General features: G+C 36.0%; 1 long non-coding RNA gene across 1 annotated transcript in view; it reads left to right on the top strand.

Annotated features, from left to right (window-relative positions):
* The first annotated feature begins 5,091 nt into the window (after positions 1–5,091).
* LOC120304794 overlaps positions 5,092–26,713 on the top strand; it is a 42,649-nt gene continuing 21,027 nt past the window's right edge. Inside the window, exon 1 of the long non-coding RNA XR_005555833.1 lies at positions 5,092–5,268. This is a non-coding gene — a long non-coding RNA (uncharacterized LOC120304794). The remainder of the gene's footprint in view (positions 5,269–26,713) is intronic.

The raw sequence follows: 26,713 nt of genomic DNA, 5'->3' as shown, positions 1-26,713 counted from the left end.
ACAGATGAGGAAGAAGAAAGTTTGTCCTTCATTTAAAATTCAGATCAAACTACTGTTGGTGTTCCCAGCTGAAGTTGTTTTTATGATTAGATCATTATCAGTTGCATCAGTCACAGAATCTTAGATGCCTTCCTGTGATTTAAAGCCATTATTCTGTTCTGTGCACACTGGGACAATAGGCAACAACTCTTAAACTTCTGATGTGTGGGATCCACTCAGGTACTTAAGGAGTTGTACTGGTCTCTTCAATCATTTTTTCATTAACTAGATATATTAGTTCTCTCATTCATAATTCTTAGTTTTCAGTTCTCCCTGTTCTTTCTTGCAGCTGTTTCAGCTTTTCAGGCTTTCTCTTAATATGGTATCCAGAAATGAATGCAGTTTGCCTGATGGAAATCTGACCAAATGCAGTATATAATGGAAATATTACTTTCTGTGATTTGGAAACAAAATTTCTATTAATGTAGCCTGAAAGTGAATTTGACTCCCCCCCCCCCGCAATAACACTACACCTCTATATTTAGTTTGTGATCAACTATAATTCCACGGTCCGGTTCACATGTGCTATTATCAGTCCATAAATTCTTCATCCTAAATATTTGCATTTTATTTCTTTTTTATAAGATAAGAATTTTGCATCAGTCTCTCTTCCATTTGTTCTATCAATATAACATTGAATATTATTACTGGCTTCTGTTATCTGCACCATTCGATTTTGTGTATCAACAGAGCTGATAATTTGTTTGTTTTTTTAAATTGATCTCCTCCTCCAAAATATGAATGAAAATGTCTTGGGGCCAAGACAAAACTTAAAGCATTTTACATAATAGATTACTCCAGTTCCATGACAAACTGAACATATTTAAAGTACAATTTTAAAGCCAGTTGTAGGACCAACTACTGAACAACATTACAAAAATCTAGTAAAGATACTGCTGCTTAAAAGTCCTTGCTAACGTTTGGATTATGCTCTATTGGTGCTTATCAACTGATTGTTTTATAATCTGCTCTAGAATCTGAAAAGCTATTAATTCAGAGTGACTGGCCTCTATAGCAGTGGTTCTCAACCTGTGGGTCGGGACCCCTTTTGGGGTCGAATGACCATTTCACGGGGGTCACCAAACCATGCTGTCCGCCATTTTTTTCCCTTTTCCCTAGCTGTCCTACTCCCTCTTATTGGTGGCCACACCCACTTGGGGGTCACCACAACATGGGGAACTGTATTATGGGGTCACGGCATTAGAAAGGTTGAGAATCACTGCTCTATAGTATGGTACCTTTTCTTCCTTTTTTAAAGCTAAGGACAGTATTTCTCCTGTAATCTGATACATCACTTATTTTGTAGAAATTCACTAATGTAATCTATAGGTTCAACCAAACTGTCTGTAAATACTTTTAATATCTTGAGAAGTAATCTATTTAAATGTATAGATATGAATTCATTTAGGTTTACAAAAGTTCCTAGTTGGTATTTCTATTAAGCTCAAATTGGGATCTAGATTCTTTAAACAGTTCATAAATGCAAAGTGGAATACATATCTTATTGTCAGAGAAGATAAAAATTAAAGATTCCTTCTCCACAATTCAGTTCTGTTAATATCATGGACGTAACTATGTAGTTCCTTGGCAACATTGTCATTGTCTCTTCTGGAATATTTTAAAAATATTCCTACTTTACCTAGATGCCTGATATTTCTTGGTAGTTTCCCTTTCTTTTTTTTTATTAAACGTTTTACAAATTTAATATAATATAAACCCCTCCCACCCCCTCCCCCCTCCCCCACTTCCCAGAGCTGATTACAGGGTAACAAATAAACAAACATAATCTAACTAACATTAATCAACTATACTATCAATCAAAACCATAACATACTTTAACTCTTTTTCAAAACAAATATTAACAAATTATAAACTCAAATAATAATATAATTAAAACTATTAATAATTATCTAAAATCTACTCATATGTAAGATAATACTTTTCAGTTTCATATCTCTTTTGAATGTAATCAATCCATCTTCTCCAAACCATAATATATTTTTCTTGTGAATGATCCTTTAAATAGGCGGAGATTTTCACCATTTCTGCTAAATTAGACACCTTAAGTATCCATCTTTCATAGCAGGCAGAGAGTTTTTCTTCCAATATTGCCCCACTAATAATCTTGCAGCTGTTATAAGACTCAACATCTTGGTAGCCTCCCTTTCAAGTACTAAATAAAAATTGAATTGTTCTTGTTTGTTATGGTTGTGTCCAAACTTTGAAGGAATACTTTGTTCTGATAATACTTCAGTTGAATCACACCATAGTAGTATATCTATAATCAAAACATAGATGTGCTTCAAAGTAAATCACGAATCTCTATTTCATATAAATTTAATTTTTGCCATAGTCATTGAATAGTTGATATATATCCTCTTTCCATCTTGCTTCTTCAGAGTCCAACTTTCACTTCCATACAGTGTTACAGAGAAAACCATTGCCTGCATGATTCTGATTTTTTACAACTCCTTTTCATATCTCCTTCTCTAAGGGCTTTCATCTCTATCAGGCTACTTTTCACATTAGCTTCTGTCGCCCATGGAAACTAATCAAGGAGAGAAGCAACTTAGAACTAAGGAGAAACTTGCTGACAGTTAGAACAATTAACCAGTGGAACAACCTGCCTCCAGAAGCGGTGAATGCTCTAACACTGGAAGTTTTTAAGAAGAGACTGGAGAGACATTTGTCCGAAATGGGATTGGGTTACATGCCTGAGCACGGGGTTGACTTGATGACCTCCAAGGTCCCTTCCAACTTTATTATTATTATTGTGCATCATCGCACAGTCAGCCAGATGTTCAGACTGGATTTGGCATTTGGTCTACCTATCGAGTCCTTACCCAGGACCTGGGATAGACAGATGTGGATGTTTGATGGTATTACAGATATCATCGCAGGATAGAAGCACTTCCTAGTAAGGCCGCCTTTTGCAATTGATTAATAGCGAATTTGTCAATGCCAATGGTGTTCAAGTGGTGCTCCAGTTGTTTTGGGATTGCACCCAAGGAACCTATTACTATTGGTACTACCCTTGCTTGCTTTTGCCACAGTCTTTCTATTTCTATTTGTAGGTCTTTGTATTTTGTTATCTTCTCCAGTTCTTTTTATTATTATTATTATTATTATTATTATTATCATTATCATTATCATTATCATTATCATTATTACTTCCTACTGTTCTGAATTTAATAAAGTCTATCTTCTTTATATTCAACATTATATGATTATATTCACTTTAGTTTTCCTAAATATAAAGTATTCAAATATTATGAAGATTTGGTATATTCAGTTTGTTTTATCTTCTGAACTGCTTAAGTTCAAGTCAAGTATAGCTGATTCCCTTACTACTACAAATTTGTCATAGATGGGTGGGTTAGGAATTTTCTAACGGAACTTTGCTAAGCAGAGTTTGTTTCCCAGTACATGTTGGGAAAACATATTTTCTCTTTGAGTGTGAAGATTATTGTTTAAGTTGTAAGTGGCATAGAAAAGACTTGAAAGGTACTTCTGTATCCTAAATTATTTTACTTAGCAGCCAGGCTCCCAAATCTTGATTCAGTAAGTCATATAACCTGCTCTGTTGGTCCTGTTACATGGCTGAGTAATCAATCATCATACTTCATGGGCAAATGTTTACCAACTGAATTACAGACCAGGAGCTTTTCCCTTAATATGGGGCCTGGCCATATCAATGAGGGCCATTATCAATCTGCCACAGGTATCTCCATTGTTTCCCACCTTTGTTTCCCAACAATAGTTGCAACCAGTGCTTTTTTTGTAAAAAAAAAAAAAAAAAGGTGCCGGAACTCTCACATGTCATACAACGCGCCTTCCTACCCTACAAGGTTCCATCCAAAAAAGGTGCCGGAACTCCGTTCTGGGAGTTTTATGAGAAAAAAAGCCTTGGTTGCAACTATTGTTCTTGGGGTTGATGTGACTTCTCAATAAGACTTGTTTTAACCATACAGCAGTCTAATAACATCTGTGTTATAGACTGACTAGCTTTAAGGGCTATAAAAGCCATAAGATGGGAAAGAGAAGGCCTAAATATGGTCATATATCATGTTTTCCTGAAACGCTGTTTAGATCTCATACTTTTTAAAATGTATTTTAGAAGAATAATGTGTAGACAGATAGTCCTCAACTTACAACAATTCATTTTGTGACCATTCAAAGTTACAACGGCACTGAAAAAAGTGATTTATGACCATTTTTCACACTTATGACCGTTACAACATCCCCATGTAATCGGCTTGGCAACTGACTCATATTTATGATGGTTGCAGTATCCTAGGATAGTGTGATCCCCTTTTGCAAACTTATGACAAGCAAAGTCAATGGGCAAGCCAAATTCACTTAACAACTGTGTTACTGACTTAACAGCTGCAGTGAGTCACTTAACAAATGTGGAAAGAAAAGTTGTAAAATGGAGCAAAATTAACTTAACAACTGTCTTGCTTGGCAACAAAAATTTTGGGCTCAATTGTGGTTGTAAGTCAAGGACTACCTATAATAGTTTTTCATAGTGTGCTCAGAAAATATTGATTTCTGTGAATTTTTCTTATATAAATCTGAAATTAAACCTGCTCAAAATAGCTTATTTTGATATTAAAGATGCACCCGGAATTTATATCAATATCCCACAACTGTGTGTACAATGAAAATGTAATTCTTGTTTTAGTATTCGGAAAAAGAGTTGTTGTGTGGCAATAAAAATGTATAGAATTATATCTATACATTGGAAAATTAACATTCCAGCATTGCTGGAAGGGGAAAAAAAAAAAGGCCAATGTTGATACTTCACAAATTCATTGTTGAGGCCCTGCAGAACCAGCTTGTTCAATTCCATACTATGAAGCTCTTGTTCACTTGGCAGTGAAACAAATAACCCTATTTTTCTTTGTCAAATATTCAAGAGTATGCAATACTACTCCATTCATTCTTATTCTACCTCCTCACAGAGTTTTCTTTGTATTTTCCTACGTATCTGTATTTTAGTGTTTAGCCTAGCACTTCCTTATTCCTACTGATTTGAAACCAAGCCATGTAGCCATTTGCTTGCAAAGCTCCAGCAATTCATCCTGGGGAAGGAAAGCCTTCAGAGGCAGCGAAACCCTGCAGAGGATGCGTCCTTCTCTTTCACAGCTGAACCGAACAAAGGCTGTTGCAGGCTAAAGAGTCCATGGAAAAATCAACACGGATTCCTCTGTTTTCAGCAGTTAGCAAGTACACACTACTAGTGTTATTAACTATAAAAATAATGTCATGGATATGGAAATGAACTTTAACCTTGCTTCTGTGAAAGGGCAGTTGCTTCCTAAATCATCATTAAATCCAATGCTTAAATAGCAAGGGGCTATACAATTTCTGTTCTTTCAATTTGCACTCTAGTGAAATTTATGTGTGTGTTGGGGCTTTGAAAGTCAATTATGTTCTCAGTTATATCTAAAGAAAGTGTGGAGAAATTCTGCCCAAGTTGGTTAAGGCATCACTAATTTACCCAGTGTGATAGAGAGAAGAATTTCACCACTTGGCTCTTTTCACCCCTGATGAAACCAGGTCCTCACACTTGAAATAAAATCTTTTTGTCTTCTAGTCTATCCATGTGGCTGTTACTCTTGTTCCAGCATCCTTAGAGGGTATTTCTCAAGGCATGAATCTTCTCCTCATTCTTCCCCTGCCCTTCCCTCCTGCTGATGCAGTCCCTTCCCCTTCTCATCTTCTCTTTCTTTCTCCTGCCTAGTCAAAGCATGCCTCACTTAGTGGATGGCTTCCTAGTTGGATATTAATGAAGGCATTTTTTTGAAGCATTTCTTTAGTAATAAACCATTTTGCTCTCCAGTTATAGCAGGTTATCATACATACTTGTTCTGATGGTCAGTCTTATTGTCTGGCATTGCACATACAATTCTTGACTGAGAATTTGGTGGCTGCTATCCTGTACCTATGGGCTCCTTTAATCATATAGGCTGCCTAGAATAATGACCCAACAAATTATATTTGTATTTAGGATTGTAGCTGAAGTCTTAATTTCTGGGCTATTCAGTTTGCAATGGAATATGATTACTTAGCTCCATATCCATATATTTAAAAATAACAATAATAACAACTCATAAGATAATTATTTTGGCTTTCTGTTTTGAAAATTCAAGAAAACTACAGACAGAAAAGGAGGTCATAGTAATATAACACACGCACATTCGCACCCTCAAGATTCAATGAGGAACCACTTCAGAGATCTCATTGGTCCTCTGCAATCGCTGGAGTCTATCATCTATATATCCTTGACATTTGAACTGGCTGCCACATAATTAGCATTCTCAGCAAATTTGGGTCAGGGTTGAACTCTCACCATGCAAATTTGGATTAATTTTGATGGAAATAATAAATTTTCCCTTTAGCTGGCAAAGATTTAAAGATCCTAAAGAGCAACCCTGCTTAAGAAATAATTTACTGGTATATACCATTTCAGAAAGGTACTGCTCAGGATCAGAAAATCCGTTACATTCTATTTGATTAGTTCCTCATTTTTTTCAATCTAAACCATTTCACTGTATTTTTGTATCAGCTTCTAATGTTTTAAAAGAAGAATTTGCATGAAAAGTTATACAAATAATTCTGCAGATCTTTCCTAACTGCAATGTATTTTTCTCCAAAGAGCATTTTGCAATCAAATTTTTCCTGTGTGGATTTTTGTGTTGTTTTTTCCTCTACCAAGAGAGAACTGAACTTCAAAATTCAGCAAAGTGTATCTATTATTCCTGTATATATGCTGTAGCAGAAGCCTTCTTTTTTGAGGTCAAATGATTTCTGAAACATCCAGAACAACCTGTTCCAGGTTTGGCATATCCTGGGCATTTCCAGGGCAAGATTGTGGAAGGAATGGAGCAGAGCAAACAGTCTACACATCTCTGCTATAGTTTTGGTTAAAAAAAATACTAGCAACATGCCATTTAGAGTATTAACAAAGGAACAACTGATTAGTATGTGACTCAGAAAACATATTTCATTTTAATTGAAAACTTTAAACATAATACAGGTCTCTTTTAGGAGAAAAAAACTACAGATGGAAATCAATAATAAAATCATAGGACAGTTTTAATGTTATGCATATTAATTCACTTGTGCTACAGTTGAGGTTATAATACAGACATACTACATGCATATGTTATTGTACAATTATGATTACACACTGAAAAACCTAAATGCCACAGTTTTGATGTACATATTTTCCTCCATCTGTTTATAGAAAGGAAGATTGAATAAACTAAAGCTTTTACCAGCAGTAGCCTCCAGTACGATACTTGCAATAGAATCTGTGGCTGCTGGCTAGTAAACAGTCTCACGCCATCTTTTGAAACCTCCTTTTTTATATAGTGATCTAATTTAAGAAAGACGAATAAACCTGTTTGATTTATATGCAACTTTTAGAATATGTTTTATATGTCTTTTTCTTATTTATATCAGTCCTATTTCAGTGTTAAATGAAAACACACCCAACTGTTTGCTGAGCTTAGCTGTAGGCAAAAACTGAAGAAACAAATTAGACATAATTCAGTGTTATTAAACTACAATTAAAAAAAGCTGGCGGATTTTTTTTCGGCATGTTGTCTTTTCTGACTTGTTATGTATCCTGAGAAGTTTGTTTTAGAAGGGAGCACCAATCTTTTTTCATTTTTAATTGATAAGCATTTTAGCTGATTCTCTAAATGAAAAATTAGGCATATACTAGATTTCCATAATAACTATGAAGGTTTATTGCTTCCTACACTCTTTTTTAGCCACTTTATCTTTCCCACTATAGGTTTCCTTCTTCATCCCTGGGATTGTGTTAGTATTTCGATCCTTGAAAATATGTTCATAAGTGCAGTTTATTGTTAGGCAGGGTAAGCTATTTATCAGATGGGAATAAATGGGAAGTTATAACTTCCTCTTGGTTCTTTTGTTATACTTTGCACATTTCAGTTGAATAATTGAGGATGATTTTATTTTATTTATTTTAATTCCATTGGAAACCTGTTAAATAATTTTGGATGTTCTCCATTTCAAATGAAATTTGCCTTGAAAATGCAGATTTTTACATTTAGAGATCAGAAATGTATTTGTAGTATGTAATAAACGTCAAGTTTCAAACTGATACACAGTACTTTCATTGCTATATTCATCCAAAAAACTGAGAAAAATAAAATGGAATTGTTCCCTACATCTAAATATGACTGAAATAAGAATTTTAATTAGAGATAGGTAATGCTAAATAAAAGTTTGTGGTTGTGAAGGTGAAGCAAAACAAAAAAACCTGGACAGGACCCTTCATGTTTGTGGGTTCTGCCACCTGTGTGTTACACCCATGCACCTTCTGCATGGTTAAGATTTTAGGAGGGAATCCATGATTAAGGCCTCACTTCAAGAAGTAGTGGTGGTCCCTTGTCTTGAATGAAACTGTGGTACATCCCTTAAGAGACCATTCATGGACCTGACCATTTTGGACAACTTTTTTCTGGTTTTCTTTTCTTTTCTTCCACATCTTTCTGAGAACTCGGGAGAGGGCATCCAACAGCACAGGATCTGGTACCATCAGTTATTATTTATTTATTAATATGCTTATATCCTTCCCATGTCACTGTCAAAGACTCTGGACTTCTTACAGCTTCATAAAACAACAATATGGAACAATTATAATATTAAAAACATTAAGTATTAACAATTTAACATTAAAATTATAAAAAAACTGGATTAAAAAGTATCCAATATGTGAATGGTGGAGATATGATCTTCTCCTAGTCTACTAGCCACATCCAGAGGGCCATGAAGGTGGGGGCAGATCTCATCCCAAGAGGCACATTATAAAATAATTTCTCTTCAATTGGTTCATACTTATTCCTTCACTTATAGATGTATATATTTTGTAAACTATCCCAGAACTAAGACACATCTTCCATTATAAAGCAACAACATAATATTTTACAATTATTCATTTTTATTTTTTATCACGCATAATATTACATTTGACATAGAAAGTTTTGGAGTTTTGTTTATGAACCTGAAAGTTGCCACTGACTTATTCTTAAGAATTCACTGTCTAAAGAATATGAGCAAGAAAAGTCTTTATATTATGTGGTACATGTATCAATAATTAATGGGGAATGTTATATTTATAACACAAAAGTGCTACCTGGAGTGTTGTAAATCTTACTTTTATATGCTGGATATGCTTGAGTTAGGAGAGAAGGAAATAGAAAAAAAGTAATCAAGGGACTACTTATGCTCAATAAAATGAAACAATGGTAGTCACTGAAGCCCACAAAAAGTCCTTCACTTGGTAACCAAGACTATTTTGGGATTTTCCAGTGTATTCCATATATCTACAATGAATAGCACCCAAAGAGGTAAAAATAAAATTCCAGATGAAACGGTGCCAAAGAGAGAGGTTTGCGTAAACAGTATTTAGAATGGTCAAAATTTTCTATTTTTTCCATTTACTTTATTATTTATGGAAGTCAAGTAAAGATATATAACTGTCTATTAAACAATGTTATCTTCTAAACCCCAAGAGATATGCCTACTCAGTTGGTGTGCCTAGACTCTAGAATTATATCTTCACAGAGATTTATGTGGCTTTCATCCTAAGATAGATAGATAAATGATAGATAGATAAATGATAAATGATAGATAGATAGATAGATAGATAGATAGATAGATAGATAGATAGATGATAGATCCGTAGTGGTGAACCTATGGCACGCGTGCCACAGGTGGCACACCGAGCCCTCTCTGCGGGCACGCGCACCATCGCCCCAGTCCTAGGCTTTCAGCTGGGTTTTATAAAACCTTTTCACTTTAGGCCTCTGCCGCCGTGTGTAAAAAAAAAAGATTCAATCAATCAATCAATCAATCAATTTCAACTTCTCGTGGGGAAAAAAAAAGATCTCGCAAAGTTGGAATTGATCGATTGAACTTTTTAGTCCCATCCAGTCTGCTGTTACTACCCCAGCCACGCCCACCCAATGGGCCACACCCACCCAATGGGCCATGCCCACCTGGCACCGACAATACATAAGTGGGTTTTGGTTTGCAGTTAGGGTACTCGGTCTCTAAAAGATTCGCCATCACTGTGATAGATAGAAGATGGATGGATGGATGGATAGATAGATAGATAGATAGATAGATAGATAGATAGATAGATAGATAGATAGCATTGTGGTCCATTGGCTGCCAACAGAGCTAGCAGCAGAGTCAGATGAGAAGGAGGGGGGAAGGGGAGCCTGGGTCAACTTCGGAGCCTTTGGAAGGCTCTGATGAGGAAGCAGAATCAGAGGCAGATGCAGAGCCGGGGCCATCTGTCCATGCCCAGACAGACAGGTAACTGTCTTCGAGGCCTGAGCTGAATGAGGGAGAGGAACAGATGGGGCCCAGATATGTGTATGCGTGGAGAGGAGAAGAGAGGAGAGGAAGGGAGGGCAGTAAGGCGGCTCTCAGGGAAAAGAAGTCGTAGGTGCTAGCCAGCCCCTCCCTAGCTGGGAAATAAATAATAGGGGTTTTGGAGTGGCCTGTTGTCACAGACAACCATTTGTTTTCCAGTTACATCAATCAAGTCAGATTCCTTGCTCTGTATTTGAGGTGCCAACTGAGTCTTCCTGATGGGAACTAATAGGTGTGAACAGGGACTGTTTCTGCTTGGCTTAATCCTTGAAAGACTTTCTATCTAGAGTTCTCAAGTGAACAGAGACTGTTCTTGCCCTGTGTCAGAAGGGGAAAAGACTTTCCTTTGTGACTATTTCTTTTTGGTTTTGTCTACCCAATGTGAACAAAAATAGTTCCTGCTCTATTTTAATAAAGGGGTTTGTTTTACTCGCGAGTAAGCGGTTTCTCATTACTTGCGAAGGCTGTGTTAGGGTAGATAGATAGATAGATAGATAGATAGATAGATAGATAGATAGATAGATAGATAGATAGATGATTGATCAGATTTATTTAAAAGACTTTTAAGACAACCTACTTTATACACTGTAACTCTGGGGGGCTCACATCCAAGAAGAAATGCTACAATTCCATTGTAGTTGACTATGCATTACCATCAATTGCCAAAAAGATTGACAGACTTGAGTATCATCAGCACAACAATGATATTGGAAATCATGATCATGAATCAGGATACCTAAAGAAAGCATATACAAAGTAAACAAAATGGGGACCTAGACTTAGGGGCAAGTACTACAAGAGGAAAGTTCTAGAACTGAAATCTACCATGTTACAGAATATTGCAGAAGAACAATAAGACCAAAAATATTTAAATCAATCAAATGTGCTAATAATTATTCCCCAAAACTGTAATATAGACATCAATCTCTGATGGTCAAGTGTATCAAATGTTGCTATCAGATCCAATAAGACCAATACTGAAGTAAGGTGTTGTGGCTTGGCCACCAGAATGCCATTCAGAATTTAAGAAAATGAGAGGCCTACACCAAATTGTTCATTCTTTAAAGTCTATCCTATTTCTTAAGATACATTCTTTGAAAACTGAAATCTGATTGGTGATGGTAATACCTTGATGACCACATGCTTAGACTCCTACAACATGTTCTATATCAGACTATCTTTGAGATGATTTCATAAATATAATTGGTCCAGAATGCAGCAGCCAGAGTGCTGGTGGAATAACCCAGCCACTGCAGGAAAACATGAATGTTGGGATGACTACATTGGTTCCAATAAGGTTCCAGGTCCTATTTAAAGGTTTAGTCATAACCAGCAAAGCCATATATGATGTGGTGCTGGATTACATAAGGCACTTCTCTTAATTGAATCTGCTCATCCTGTTTAGACTTTTAGAGAAGATCTGCTGAGAATTCTACTTCCCCTGGAAATACACAGAACCTAGGTTAGGTAGCAGACCTTTCACTGTATTGTACTGTGCTTTTGGCAGAGGGGAATGTGGCACCTTTCCTACTCACAGGGCAGTGAAATTATTCTTGTTCCCTTGTGCTTTTGAGTCTATCTGATTGAATGTGGCCATATTAGCTTATGTTATCTTTTATTGTCTTCTTCAATTATTATTGTATGCCCTTCCTTATTTTGTTGCATAGCCTCTAAGCCCAAAAGTAAGTAAAATATGAATTGGCATATATTTGGCATAATATTATCAAGTCCCACAATGTTAGCAAACTAAAGAAGCAAGAACCATATGGATTTCAGGAGGCAGCTTTAAAGTTGGTCAAGTGCAAAAACAATCTTGAGAACTGAAAATGTTCAAGTTCCTAGACAGACATACAGCCAGCATCTAAGATGGAGTCTTTTTGAAATAATTTTTCCCATCGTCTCCACCCTTGCATTTTGCACAGGCTTCCTATCTCAACCTTCCATAATCTGGTGGCCTCTGTTGGAGTTCAGCCTTCATAATCAATTGATCATACTGGTTGCTAAACTATAGAATATCAATACCTCTGGAGGAAGTCAGATCAGGGATGGTTACACCTTGGGCAGTCAGAGAACTTTCTTCATATTAGAGAAGAAAACAACACCTTAATATGTGCTACTTTGAGGCTCAATATATACAGACTATTCAATGTTCACTGTTTTGTGTATGTTCAACATTTTTGAAAAATATGAAGGGTATTTTCTTATCTTCAGTTAAAATAATCCCTCACCCATCTCATCTTTTTTGATATAGAAGCACATTCTGCACTTAAGAAGCCTTAGTTAATTCAGGCATCTCCCGAATATGAAAGAAAATTCAGCTTATTATTAACCTGCCTTCTAATGAAACTGAATCATGATTTTTATTTCATTTAGGAGAAATGTAAAATAAATGGGATTCAAAGGATTAGTGCAGGAGATAAATCAATTTTATTTTTTTTAGATCATAAATCCATAATGCTAGATAGCTAGTAATGTAGTCTGTCACAAAGCATAAAAGTATAGGATTAAACTGATCATATCACTTATCTCTTGCTCATCTGAACCTTGTATAAATTTGACTCCTTCCTTTCACAGATCTAACATAAAACTCCCTCATTTTTGCAAGGAGAGGGGAAATCGTAGCAATTGCTTGCTGAGGTTGGACATTTGTTTCATATTTATGTTTTCACAGCAAGGCAGCCTTAGCTGTGGAATTGCTATGGTTTAAAGAAGTGTGAGCATCCCTTATTGCTAACAGTGAACTATTTAACTTGCATACAACTATGCCTTTGGTGACCATACAAGAGAAGACAAGCTGGGCTTTGTCTTTCTTCTGAAAGGAAGTTTGTATTGGCTGCATTCAAGTAAATGACACTGTTTCACCCTTAATGATTCTTTTTTTCATTATTTTATATTTAACTTTTCAGGAGAATGGTACATCTTTGCTTCAATACATGACAAATTACTGAATGGCAGGACACAGCTAGATCCGTATCATTAGATTTGTATTACTCAATATGTAGTTTGCAGTCCTATCCAAGACTTAAGATGTTTTGTGTGTTGGTTGATGTTTACATTACAATTCATATAGTTTTATGGATGTTCTTTTCTTACACAGATTTATTGACACAAGCATTGCTTTCTACTTACTTTACAATTTTTTATAAAATGCAGGAGATATTTGAATCCAGTTTTTGAGGCTGGAATTGGATTTTACTTCATGGTTAACCCTACAGTAAAAAAAACCTGAACATTATAATTATATTTACAACTTCCTTTTTCCCCAGCACTCAAGGACACTATTGTAAGTGCTTTATCCTTCTGTCTCTTTGCTGTCAACTTCTGGGTGCCTGGGTTTCTGCAGCTGCTGTAATACTGACAATTACAGAGATTATTATATTCATGGCTATTTTTCTTTAAAAGATTGATGTTGTGTTTTCTTACGCCATGCCTGAAAACTAAAACAGCCCAAAAAACTATTCATATGCATTCTTTCCTGAAATTTATTTTTTTTAATTTGAGAGCCATAAGCTTAGACTGCCACCTAAAGTCCATGAAGGTAATCTTCATTAGTTTCTTGCGATACCTCCACAGCCCTAAGTGTTTACTTCATCTCCATCAAGCAGAAATCTGGCACTGTAGAGAGTTATCACAATATTATGCAATATGGACATGTGCTCCATCCAGTTTGATTCCTGTTTTGGCAAGCACATTTGATCAGGATAATAGCAATCATTTTATGCCATATTAAAAAAGAAGGAATCTTCTGTCTGGTATCAGATTTCAACCTTGGTTGTGCTTTAGTCCATTTAATCAATTGATGAACGTTAAGGAGACTCTGGCTTGAACCAAATGCTTTGATCTGATGGACTGTTGCAGGAAGCATGTAACAAAACTCTGACAACAGCATTTGAGAGGGCCACCCTTTGGCCAGCAATTGTCTTTGGCTAATCTACCAGGACAGCCTTTGATTGTTTCACCTAGTCAATAACTTATCTAATTTTGTCTTTTAATCCTGCTGCTGCCATGATTACTGTCTGTGCATGTAACAGCATATCGTTTTATGGTCTTATCTGTTTTTCCAAATATTGGAAAGATTGCATCCTTCCTGAAAAAAAAAAGTTACTGATAACTTGACAAAAGAAGGGAAAGTAGGTTGCATGGGTATCTTGGTTTTCTTTTAATTATCAGAGCAGTGTGGTAATTAAGATGCTGAATGTGGATTGGTGAGTCCAAGGTTCAAGGTTACCCTCAGTGATGGAAGCTTATTTGAGGGAATGGATCAGTCAGTTATTCTAAGACCACTTCACAGTGGGAGAAAAATGAAAGACAAAGTGCCCTTGGATAAAAGATTTAGTATAAATCAACTGGATATTAAAATAGTTTAAAGTAAGTGATGTTTGACTAATTATTTTAATGTAAATAATGTTTTATTCAGATGTTATTAGGAAATTATGTCAAACTGTTTATCTTACTATACAAAACTAATCAGAAATAGACTTGGTCATTATCTGGTTCGGAAACCAGGTTTAGGCTGATATGAAAAATTAAAAGATTAAAAAAAAAGTCCAGAGGAAAAGAATTTCCCTATTATTATGAAGAAAACTTGCATGAAATCACCAGGAATTAAGTTTGATTCAAAGGAAGACAATCTGATTCAATGGTCAGGGAAAACAATTTAGAACCTGAGGCAGAAATGTAATTTAAGAAAGAATCTCTGACATGATTCTATCTAGTCCTCATGGAGGTGAGCTGTGAAGCACATAGACTTGCAAGAATCTGTTACTGTAAACTTATAATAAAGTAGTATTAGTATTCATAATTCTGGTGTCCTAATCGTGGTGTATCTTGAAGGTATGTCATGTAATCACTTGCAAATATTCTGGATCACATTTCTTTTTAAAGCTATTTTTTGAATCAACACCAATTAATGCCTCTTTAGATATGATTTGAATTTCATAATAATACAGATAATTCTAGATTATCATCTTGAATTGTGCCATTATCAGTTCTTAATGACAAGAAAGGATTTTATCTACTAAGAATAGGATGTGGAGAGATTTTCCATGTCCTATGGCAAGGGTCTTCAAACTTGATCCTTTTATGACTTGTGGACCAACTCCCAGAATTCCTCAACCAGCATGCCTAGCTGAGGAATTCTGGGAGTTGAAGTCCACAAGTCATAAAAGGGCTAAGTTTGAAGACCCCTCTTCTATGACAATGTTCTGGACTACATCATTTATGGAAACTGTAATACAAAATATCTGGGGAGCACTAACTTGAAGAAGGGAAGGTGCAGCTAAATGAAAACTGGTGATTTGTAAATTAACTTCTGTGGATACTATGGTGCTGGCAATTACTGTTATAATGTAACTTTTCTTTTTATATATAGATGTCCTAAAGACCTTTTTTTAAACTTATCAGCATAATAGCTCCAAGTAAATGGGACACAAAATATGTTGAACAATGTTAAAAGGTTGACTTAGTTATACCTCAAGGGAATATCATGTGATTAATCTGTTCAGCCACTGGGTGCCAATGTTGTCTCATATTTCATAAGCTGACATTTTTAAAAATTAAACCTGAGACCTTCAATCTAAACACATATTCATATATTATAGTATTTAGGGATCTAATATGATTAGAGATTTGAGCATTTTAAAAATAGGGCTGACATTCACTTTTAAATAGGATCCTACCAAATACTTGTATTTTTATTTTTGTTCTTCTTCTTGTTCCCTCATTTTAAGTAACAGAAAATATGTCTGAGCTTTGATGTGATTCTAGGAATAATTATTTTAAATTAAGTATTTTTCTTCCCCATACTTAATACAGTATAGCTATTCTCTAGCTATTTCATGCAAACAGTGAAAATTGTGAAGGACCGCTAGAGGTCAGTGTATCTCAGTCAAAGGTGTTAACATTGTTAAGTAAGATTTAGCTACAAGTCCAAGCTTTTAAATCCTATCCGTTGTTCTTAATATTTCCATATGATTTATTCATACACATCCCCCAATACATTGTAAAACAGAGTGCTTATTTAGTTGAATATTAGATTGTATCCCATGAATATCCAACAAAAATTATGTAGTTTGTCACTTTAGTGCAGTAAAAGGTGTTTAGACAAAAGACAAAAATAATATTGTTATGAGGTCAGTGGATTGGTCAAGATGATCACAAAGAGCCTCTTTATTCTTGTAAATGTTTGCCTGAAATTTTGTCTCAGGTTTCTGTAAGTTGAGCAGAGTGAGTTCCCAGAGGCAATGCCTCTTCAAACAAACAAAGGGAGAGTTGATTGCTCGGATTATGTGTCAATAACCCCAGGATTTGCCACGTCGTGCCCAGGCATCTCCTGGGACTCTTGAATGATAAGTGACTTCTCCTTTTGTCTTTCTGAGCAACGGGAAGGGGACATTTTCTGCCCCATTGCCCTTGAAATCCTTTGAGATGGAACTGTCTGAATAAATTCTATGTACAGTCCTCAGCTTACAACCCTTCATTTAGTAACCATTCAAAGTTACAATGGCACTGAAAAAAGTGAGTTATGAATGTTTTTCACACTTATGACCATTAGACCATCCCCATGGTTATGTGATCAAAATTTAGATGATTGGCAACTGGGCATGTATTTATGATGGCTGCAGTGTCCCAGGTTCATGTGATCTCCTTTCGCAAACTTCTGACAAGCAAAGTCAATGGGGAAGCCAGATTCTCTTAACAACCGTGTTTACTAACTTAATGACTCCAATGATTCACTTAATAACTGTGGCAAGAAACATCATGAAGTGGGGTAAACTCACTTAACAACAGAAATTTAGGCTCTGTTACGGTTGTAAATTGTGGACTACCTGTACTTGTGAGTTTCGAAAATTTGATGGAAGAACGAGTATTTGTTGGAGAGTAATATGAATTCTTCATTGAATGCTCAGTCTATATATATACCATCCGCCTTCAGTGATCTTGACAATGATCTATATTTTGCAACCCCTAAAACTTCTTGCCTTCTTGAGAAACCTCTTGAGAAACTTCTTGAGAAAGATGGGCTATGACAAATGATCACCATATTGTATTAGAAACATCTTTCCTTGTAAATCTGTTTGGAATTGAAGTCATTTTTAGGTTAGAATGAAGAATTCCATGAATAGTGGATAATTTAATGAAGTGGATGTTGAATGGTATATAAAATACTATGAACAAAAGTATTAAATGTACAGTAACTTCATTTGATATATGTTTCTTTCAAGAATTGCAGAACAGCCTTCTTAGAAATATTCCAGTTCAAAATATACTTAAAATTTTAATTTTAAAAAGCAATTTCAGAAATAGCATCTTCCTTTACTGTCCTATATCCATAGTTTCTAAAATCTTCCCCTTCACCTGAAATCTGTCAATCTAGATCCTTTGTCGTCCCGAACGAAGAAACCAGGAATGCAGGAACATAGTGCAAGTTAGGTAGTTTATTAAATGCCTAACAAACAAAGTCAGCACTGGGAGTGGTTTGCTCCCAGTGCTCTTTATAATGATACCACGCCCAAAACCCCACCCTCCACCCACAAACCACCATCCGCCTAGCTGCCCTTATAAAGCTCCCCTTGTGACCCAAGCCCTCCTTCCATGAAGTCCCGCCCCCTTGGTCCATTGCCTGGCCAGCCAAAGCATGTCTGCCTGCCGCTGCCTCGTGTCCTGGCTCCTCCAACACTGGTGAGTATGGCTGTTCTTTGCAGTTCTCTATGGAGAGCACTTCCTGTCATGGCCTGTCACCTGGCCCTCTCTCTCTGCTGAATTGCTGGGTTCCGCCGTTCAGCTGGCTAGCGAAGTGCCCAGTGCCGAGTTCTGTGAGTCCTACGGTTGCCTGCAGGGAGGCAGAATGTCGGAGTTCAGTTTGGGCAGCCGCCAGCCAGTTCCCACTGCTCAGCTGGCTGGCGGAGCGCCCAGCGCTGGTTCCCGTGGCTCCTACGGTGGCCGGCAAGGAGGCAGGATGTCGGAGTTCAGTTTGGGTGGCCGCCAGCCAGTTCCCGCTGCTCAGCTGGCTGGCAGAGTGCCCAGCGCAATCAATGACTCTCCCCAACTCTGGCTGTGCTGGGCTCACCAAGGCAGGGGAGTGCTCCTGGGAGGGATGAGTGAAGAACATTAGGGGTATTTGCCAATATTCCCAATAGAGATCACCAAGGTGTAAAGGTCAATCCCAGCTCCTCAGTTGAAGCAAGCAGGCAGGGCAATAGTGATATAGGAAGATACTGAGGTAAATTATCACTTCAGTCCCAGTGAAAAAAAGGCTTTAATTCATATTGTGTGGGAGAAAGGGAACTGCTCCTGTGTCTTTACCAAGAAGAAAACCATATGGATAGAAAATATAAAATAATTGACAACATAGTGTTGGATGATGAGCCCCTTTGGTCAGATGGCACTCAATATGCTATTGAGGAAGAACTGAGGATTTTTTGGAATAAAGGTAGTGTTTATGGGGTAGGGCTATATTAAGTCTTGGAAACTGCCAAGAAGATAAAAGTAAAGGTAAAGATTTCCCCTGAGCAGTTGTATCTGACCCTAGAAGGCGGTGCTCATTTCCTTTTCTTAGGAGAGGGAGCCAGCATTGTCTGAAGACATTTCTAGAGTCATGTGGCCAGCATGGCTATATGCCAAAGTGCAGGAAATGATGTTACTTTCCCACCGAAGTGGTATCTATTTATCTACCTGTATTTGCATGCTTTCGAACTGCTAGGTGGGCAGGAATTGGGACAAGTAATGGGTGCTCACTCCATTGCGCAACCAGGGCTATCAGCTTTCCAGCAGACAAGCTCACTGTCTTTAACTGCTGAGCCATCATGCCTCCTTGCCAAGAAGATAAGAAAACCAAAACCAAGAAAGGCAAAAATATTAAAAAGTAACTTAACAAATAATTTCAGAGAATTGTTAGAAGGGGGCAAGAAACAGTTTTACAACATCTATAAAAACATTAAAGGTGGAAACAAACACGGAAAACAAGGAAAGTCTTTCAAAAGATCTCTAAACTCAGAAGGAGATCCCAATTTTGAATTGGTATGTTAATGGTGCCAAGTAACAGAGAGCAACTGATTCAAAGGAGATCAAAGGAAGATGAAAGATTATACTGAAACATTATACAGTAGAGATGTATAATCATATGATATCATAAAACTCAAGATTCCTTAGTAGATACTCCTTACTTATAGGAATATCTAGTAGTAAATCTTCGAGTTAGATCAGCACTTCAGTCATTACCAAATCAGAAAACTACAGGAACTGATGGGATACTCAGTGATAGAAGAAGAAGAATTCACTCAAGGTTCTACCAAGCCATGCCAGCAAATCTGGGGAATGACATAGTGGGCAACCAATTGGAAGAGGTCAATCTTCACTCCAATACCAAAAAAAGAGGAAACTTAACAGTCTGCAAACTATCATACAAAACCTTTTATTTCACATGCTAGCAAAATTATGTTAGGATCATCTAGTGCAGATTTAGAATACCTTTAATTATGATTTTACATACAACAAATCATTTTACACACAACAAATTGCTTCATATTATCAATAAAGTATGTTAACTTTTTTTTTTATTAAAAAAATAAAAACCCTTTCCCCAATCCCTTCCAACCCTCCCCAAAACCCTCCCCCATTCTTCCCAGAGCTGAATATAGGCTTAACTAGAACTTAAAAGAAAAAAATTTTTTAAACCCAAATAAACCTTAAACTAATATCATTACACTCAATAAACAAATTATGACATACTTTAACTCCATTATATATAAAAAACAGAAAGGAAGATAAAATAAAAAAAGATAAAAAAAATTAAAGAATAATAATGATTATAACTTCTAGATAAATATCTTAAACTTTAAATATAAATTATTCAAAAGCTAGATGGTATTTTCTTGTATCATACTTATATTGTATAAAATTTATCCATCTTTTCCACACCAAGAGGTACTTCTCTTGAGATTGATCTTTCAAGAAAGCCGAAATTTTTGCCATTTCCGCTAGATAAGATACTTTAAAAAACCATTCTTGCAAAGTAGGCAAAAATTCCTTCTTCCAATATTGCCCTATTAACAGCCTAGCCGCAGTAATTAAATTTAACATTAAAATAATCTCTTTATCATCACAATCCGAAACAATACCCAACAAAAACAGTTGTGGAGTAAATTTTATCCTTCTTTTAAAAATTCTTTGAATATTCCACCATATCTTAATCCAAAAAGCTTTTATACTTTTACACGACCACCAAATATGATAATAAGCAACCACATCTCCAACATTTAGGCTGCAGGTTTGAATACATACGAGACATTTTTTGTGGATCAAGGTGCCATCTATAAAACATTTTATAAAAATTTTCCCGTAGATTTTGGGCTTGTGTAAATTAAGTATGTTAACTTTTTAACCCTGTGTAAACTATTAATCATGGTTCCAAGCCATAGCTATTGTGCATAATTATTGATAGTAAAACTTAGAGTAGGAACTTGTGCCCTTACACTAGAGAGACTCTGCTTCAGGCATCACTTTTCATTAAGAAAATCTTGATCTCATGCATCATTTTGCAGAAACTATGTCTGACATCATAAATCATTTAACCACAGCGGTCACAGGCATTTCATTCACCACAAAATGAAAGCTGCTTGGTGCTTCTGCTGATCTCTAGGAACCAATATTGCCCACATTAATGCCATACACATGCACACAAAAAATTGTGGTAATGATCCATTTAGATTAAAAATACACAAAAAGGCTGACAAATTTACTTATACATTGAAAAAAAAAATCAGAAATACTTCATTTTATGGCTCCTAAAGTAGTATTTCATTTGCAAAATATTAACTTTTTTTAAGTTTCAGAAGAGGAATGGAAACCAAGATGCTGATGTAGCTTATAAAATATAAATGGCCTAAATATTGTTGGCATTTTATTCATCAAGAAGATAATACCTTCCATCACTATACATTTAGAAAAAGTAAGAATTATTTTTTTGTTATGGCAAAGCAGTTCCTTTAATTAGAAACTAAGTCTAAACAAGCTTAGATAACAATTTATCCAAGTGTCCATTTTATTAAAAATGATACTAATATAGAAAGACTGTAGAGTAAGCAGATCTTCATAGTCTGTACATGCTGACTTCAATTTGCAATCACCAGTTGAGATCAGAATTTCTATCATAAGTCAGTGGAATCATCATATGACTGGACCTGACTTTATGACTATTTTACCACAGTCATTAGGCAAATCATTATCATGGGGCTGTTAAATGAGGCATGCTGTCATTAAGCAAATCCAGCTTCCCCAACTGACTACTTGTCAGAAGCCAGCTGGGAAGGTCACAAATAGTGATCATGTGGTCACAAGGCATTGCAGATCGCTTGCCAAGTGCCCACATTGTGATCACGTGACTGCAGGGGCAATGTAATGGGCATAACTTCGATGGCAGGTGATAAGTCACTTTTTCCGAGGCTGCTGTAACTTTGAACGATTGTTAAATGAATGTTGTAAGTTGAGAACTATCTATGCTGTCATAAAATGTAAGGAAACCATTTGATTGATTTATTGTCTTCTTTGCTAAAATTCCCAGTCTGCATTGTGAAGACTCAATCCATTTTTAATAGCTTAAATTAAACCTGTGCAGCCATAGGTAAAAATTCCTTTCTAGAGAGATTATTCTAGAGCAGGGTGCCAAACAGGTGGCCTGCGGGCCAGATGCGTCATCCGCAGGCCACGCCCACCCCGCTCCACAAAGGCAAAAAGTGTCACAATATGTCACATGATGCAATCGAGTTTGACACCTGTGGTCTAGAGCTAGCTAATTGCAAAATTTGGGGAATTAAAGTCTACACATCTTAAACTTGCTGAGGTTGAGGAACTCTGCTCTAGAGGATGATACAAGTATACTACAGTCTAATAATTTTTGGGCACCTATTTTGGGAAATATTCATAAATAGGATTTTTAAAAATGTTTTTAAAACAAGGAACAGAAAAAAAATTCTTTAAACAAGAATTAAGCAGGAAAGTCACCTTGCTCTGGAGGAAGGGGCAGAGAGATGATTATCTTTCTGTTCTCTAAAACCAACACTGAATGGGCAAGTGATTATTTCCCAGAAAAATCTGCAAGACCCAGGAGAATCTTTCTATTATTTTGATAACACCCTCATGCGTGCTTTTAAAAAGTCAACAGGGGGAAAATCTAGTTCTCTGTCTACCTCCTGACTGATCACAGGGGACAATTTCCCCTCTTACCATATCTTTTAGGATTTTAGAAGATTCCCCCACCTTTTGGTTTGCTGCTTTCTTCACTCACAGAGACCAAGGAATGAAAGAGGAGCAAACAAGTTGCAAGTGTGGTCTCATAGCTAATTATTCTGCAGAGTTGTAATTTGAGAGGATAAAGATCCATGGCAATACCCTCATGTTGTCCTAAGCTAAGGATTTGTTTCCCTGGAGAGTTTATTTTGTTTATGATTTATTGAATATATTTGTAGAATGCTTTTAATTATTACAGCAATTGCAACAATGACACATTTAGGAAATTGTTATTTGACTCTGAAGTAATCCTCTGCACACTTTTTTTTTTTTTTTAATTGAAATTTTTCAAAAATTTTACAAATAAAAATCCACCCCCCCCTCCCAAACCACCCCACCCTCCCCCCCCCCGACTTCCCAGAACTGAATATAGGATTATTTAACAAATTTTAAAAATAACATTTACAATTTATAAAATAATTAATAATAATAATAAAAGTCACAGTAATAATATATATAATAATAATATGCGTAACATAAGCTTTAAAATGAATAATATATACTAAGAAAAGAAAAAAAAATGGAAAAAAAAGAGAGAGAGAAAGAAAAAAGAAAAAAGTAGACGAGAAATAAAACATATATATAAAAAAATATATGAATAATAATACATAAAAAGTATATATATATAAAAAAAAAAAGGGGAGAAGAAAAAGAAGAAAAAAAAAAAACAATCATTACAAATTATAAAAAGGCTAGATAATATTTTCCCATATCCAAATTATATTGTATGAAATTTATCCATTTTTCCCATACCGCAAAAAATTTTTCTTGAGATTGCTCCTTTAAAAAAGCCGAAATCTTTGCCATTTCTGCCAAATACGAAACTTTATGAAACCATTCTTGTAAAGTAGGCAAGGATTCCTTCTTCCAATATTGTCCTATTAACAGCCTAGCGGCTGTAATCAAATTTAACATCAACATAACCTCCTTAGCATCACAATCAATAACAATACCTAATAAAAATAATTGCGGAGTAAATTTTACCCTCCTTTTAAAAATTCTTTGAATATTCCACCATATCTTAATCCAAAAAGCTTTTATATGCTTACACGTCCACCAAATATGGTAATAGGTAGCATCCAAATGTCCACATCTCCAGCATTATTCATTTTTATCAAAATACCACGCATAAAAGCTTTACTTGCATCCCACACCATTGACATTGATGTTCCCTTGTTCATATTTAAAACAAAATATTCCTTTAAACATTCCTTTAGTTTGTGAACATTTTTTTCTTGTTTAAATAAATTCTCATTCACCCTCCAGGATCTCCTGTCTTCTTTCTCTGCAAACAGTTCCATCCAAACTGGACTATGATCGGACAATGTCCTAGGAAAGATTTTTACATTCTTCACCCTGTTGTATAAATCTGTTGTGATAAAAAAAAAATCAATTCTTGAGAGAGATTGGTGTCTATCTGAGAAAAAAGTAAAATCCCTTTCTTCTTGATTACGTTCACGCCAATAGTCTCTCAATTCCCAATCTTCTTTCATGTCAAAGAAGGCTTTAGGTAGTTTAGCCTGTTTAAAAAAGGTAGAAGAGCCTTTTTTGTCCATTTGTATGTCTAAGACGCCATTCCAGTCTCCCATTAAAATCACAGATCTATAGTCCAACAAAGTTATTTTCTGATGTAGCAACCTATAAAATTGCTCCTGTTGCTGGTTTGGTGCATACAGCCCCACAATAAGAATTTTCTTACCATATAAACCAAGTTCAAGCATAACATATCTTCCATGAGGATCTGATTCTAACAGGGTAGCAGATAAGTTCTGTTTAACATAAATTACCACACCCCCTTTTTTCGGGAGATACAAAATGAGATCCCAAGCGAGGATTATTTAAATATTTTTGGTCTTTAGCTGTAATATGAGTTTTTTGCAAGCAAATAATATCATTGTTATGTTGTTTCAAATAGTGATAAATTTTTTTTCTCTTTTGGGGAATGTTTAATCCATTAACATTCCAGGACAGGAGCTTTGCCATCTCCCTTGGCCTTAAGCCTGGAGAAGATCCGCTCAAATTCTGCTGCTGATGAATATGTTGCAGAGCTTTTGGGTCTTGCTCCTCCCACCGGCACTGAAGCAATTTGCTGAGTAGATTCTTCAATTTCTTTTTCTTTTTTCTGTTGTTCTTTTTCTTTACGTTTATGTGCTGCACGGGTCATTCTCTGTTCTTTAACCTCTGGTTGAGACATCCATACCACCTGTCCAGCAGTCATCATCCCTGTACCTTCAGATTTCTGTTCCATCTCTTTATCACTCAAGACTTTATGCATCATGGGCAAAGGAGAGCCTGCACCCAGGACCGTTTTATAAAATTCCTTAGCTTTAGCAACTGTATTAAGTCTATGACGTGTCCCCGCATGGCTCAAAACAATGCCCATCGGAATCTCCCATCTAAATGGCATTTGCCTTGCTTTAAGTTCATTTACTAAAAAAGCGAAATCTTTTCTGCTTCTTAAAATTTTAGGTGGAATTTCCTTTAAGATAATAATATCTTGAGCAGCAATCTGAAATCTTTTATTATAAAAAGTTTGCAGAATCTGATTTCGCAAAGACTTCTTAGCAAAATATATCACCACATCTCTAGGCAGATTCCTCTGTTTTGCAATCCAAGAATTAACTCTATAAATTCTTTCCACATCCCCACGTAACTCTTCTTTATCAATGTTCAAAATAACAGCCAAGTCATTTATCACCATTTCCATCAAATCTTGAGTTTTATCTTCTTTCAGGCCCCTTATTCTCAAAGCATATTCCATCTGTCTGTACTGGAACATAAGAATGTCATCTTGTGAAGTTTCCACTTTTTTCTCCATATCTTGAAATTTATAATCCAAAAGTTCAACTGTTTCTTCAATTTCCTCCACTCTGGAGTCCAGCTTCACAACCACTGAGGCCATTCCAGATAGAGCTAAAAGTATATCATCCCTCAGAATAGCATTATTCTGTTCTAAAAGCTCCTTCATCTCTTTCTTCATTTCCTCCTTGGTTTCAGATTTGTTCTGTTCCAAAAGTTGTTTCATTTCCTCCCTAAACTGTGACACAGCACTTACCATTATTTCTTTAATGTCTTGTGCTGATGTACCAGATGGGGGAGGTGAAGGTGGAGTAGATTTAGGTTGCTGCACTGAGGGTATTATTTTAAGTTGTTGTTGCACAGTAGAAGTAGCAGGAGAAGAAGTTACTTTAGGAGCTGCAATAGCTGGTTGTCGTTTTGAAGCCATTTTAATTTATCTTCCTTTCTTCATAAAAATACCAATGAAAAATAAATGATCCAAAAAAAATTAAAAATAAAATAAAATAGAATAAAATAAGATCAATCTAAAGCTCCCCAAAAATAAAAAAAAATCTTAAAAAAGAAAGCAGTATTAAACAACAGTTCAGCCGATCCGTCTTTCAAAAGAAAAAACTTTCAAAACGCCATTTTACTTTCACTCTCACTTTTCCGCCCGAAAGAAAAAAGAGAAAGCTCAAAAAAATAAAAGAAAAATCAGCACATACTAAATAAACTAAATAAACTAAAAAAAAATAAAATAAAACTAAACTATAAATAAAATCCTTTAAACAGTTCTGTCCGGTTTAAGATTACTCACGGTTACTTTAAATACGGAGATGGTAGCGGCGTTTCGCTTTGTTTCCGAAGAAACAAAGACAGCTGAGAGGCGGAGAAGGCAATGAACTCCGAGGGAGCACTCTTTCTACCCCACTAAAAATAAAAATCCAGGGAGAGTTAAGAGGTTCTACCTCTATTCATGCGATCTCTACCCCTTCCCTTCGCCCGGGAAGGGGATTGCGAGCCGCGGGCCAGCTGATGAACGCTGTGCTCCGCGGATCTAACACCATCTCAGGAGGACGGCTACAAAGTAGCCGCCATCTCCACCGCTTTAACCACCGGAAGTCCCCTCTGCACACTTTTAAAAGGGCAGTAACAGTGGGACAGGAAAGACACTGAGTGACTGAGACAC

Source organism: Crotalus tigris, unplaced genomic scaffold (assembly GCF_016545835.1).
Source record: "Crotalus tigris isolate CLP2741 ecotype Arizona unplaced genomic scaffold, ASM1654583v1 scf7180000017546.9332058, whole genome shotgun sequence".
In the NCBI taxonomy this organism is placed as follows: domain Eukaryota; kingdom Metazoa; phylum Chordata; class Lepidosauria; order Squamata; family Viperidae; genus Crotalus; species Crotalus tigris.
This window is presented reverse-complemented; position numbering and strand designations above follow the sequence as displayed.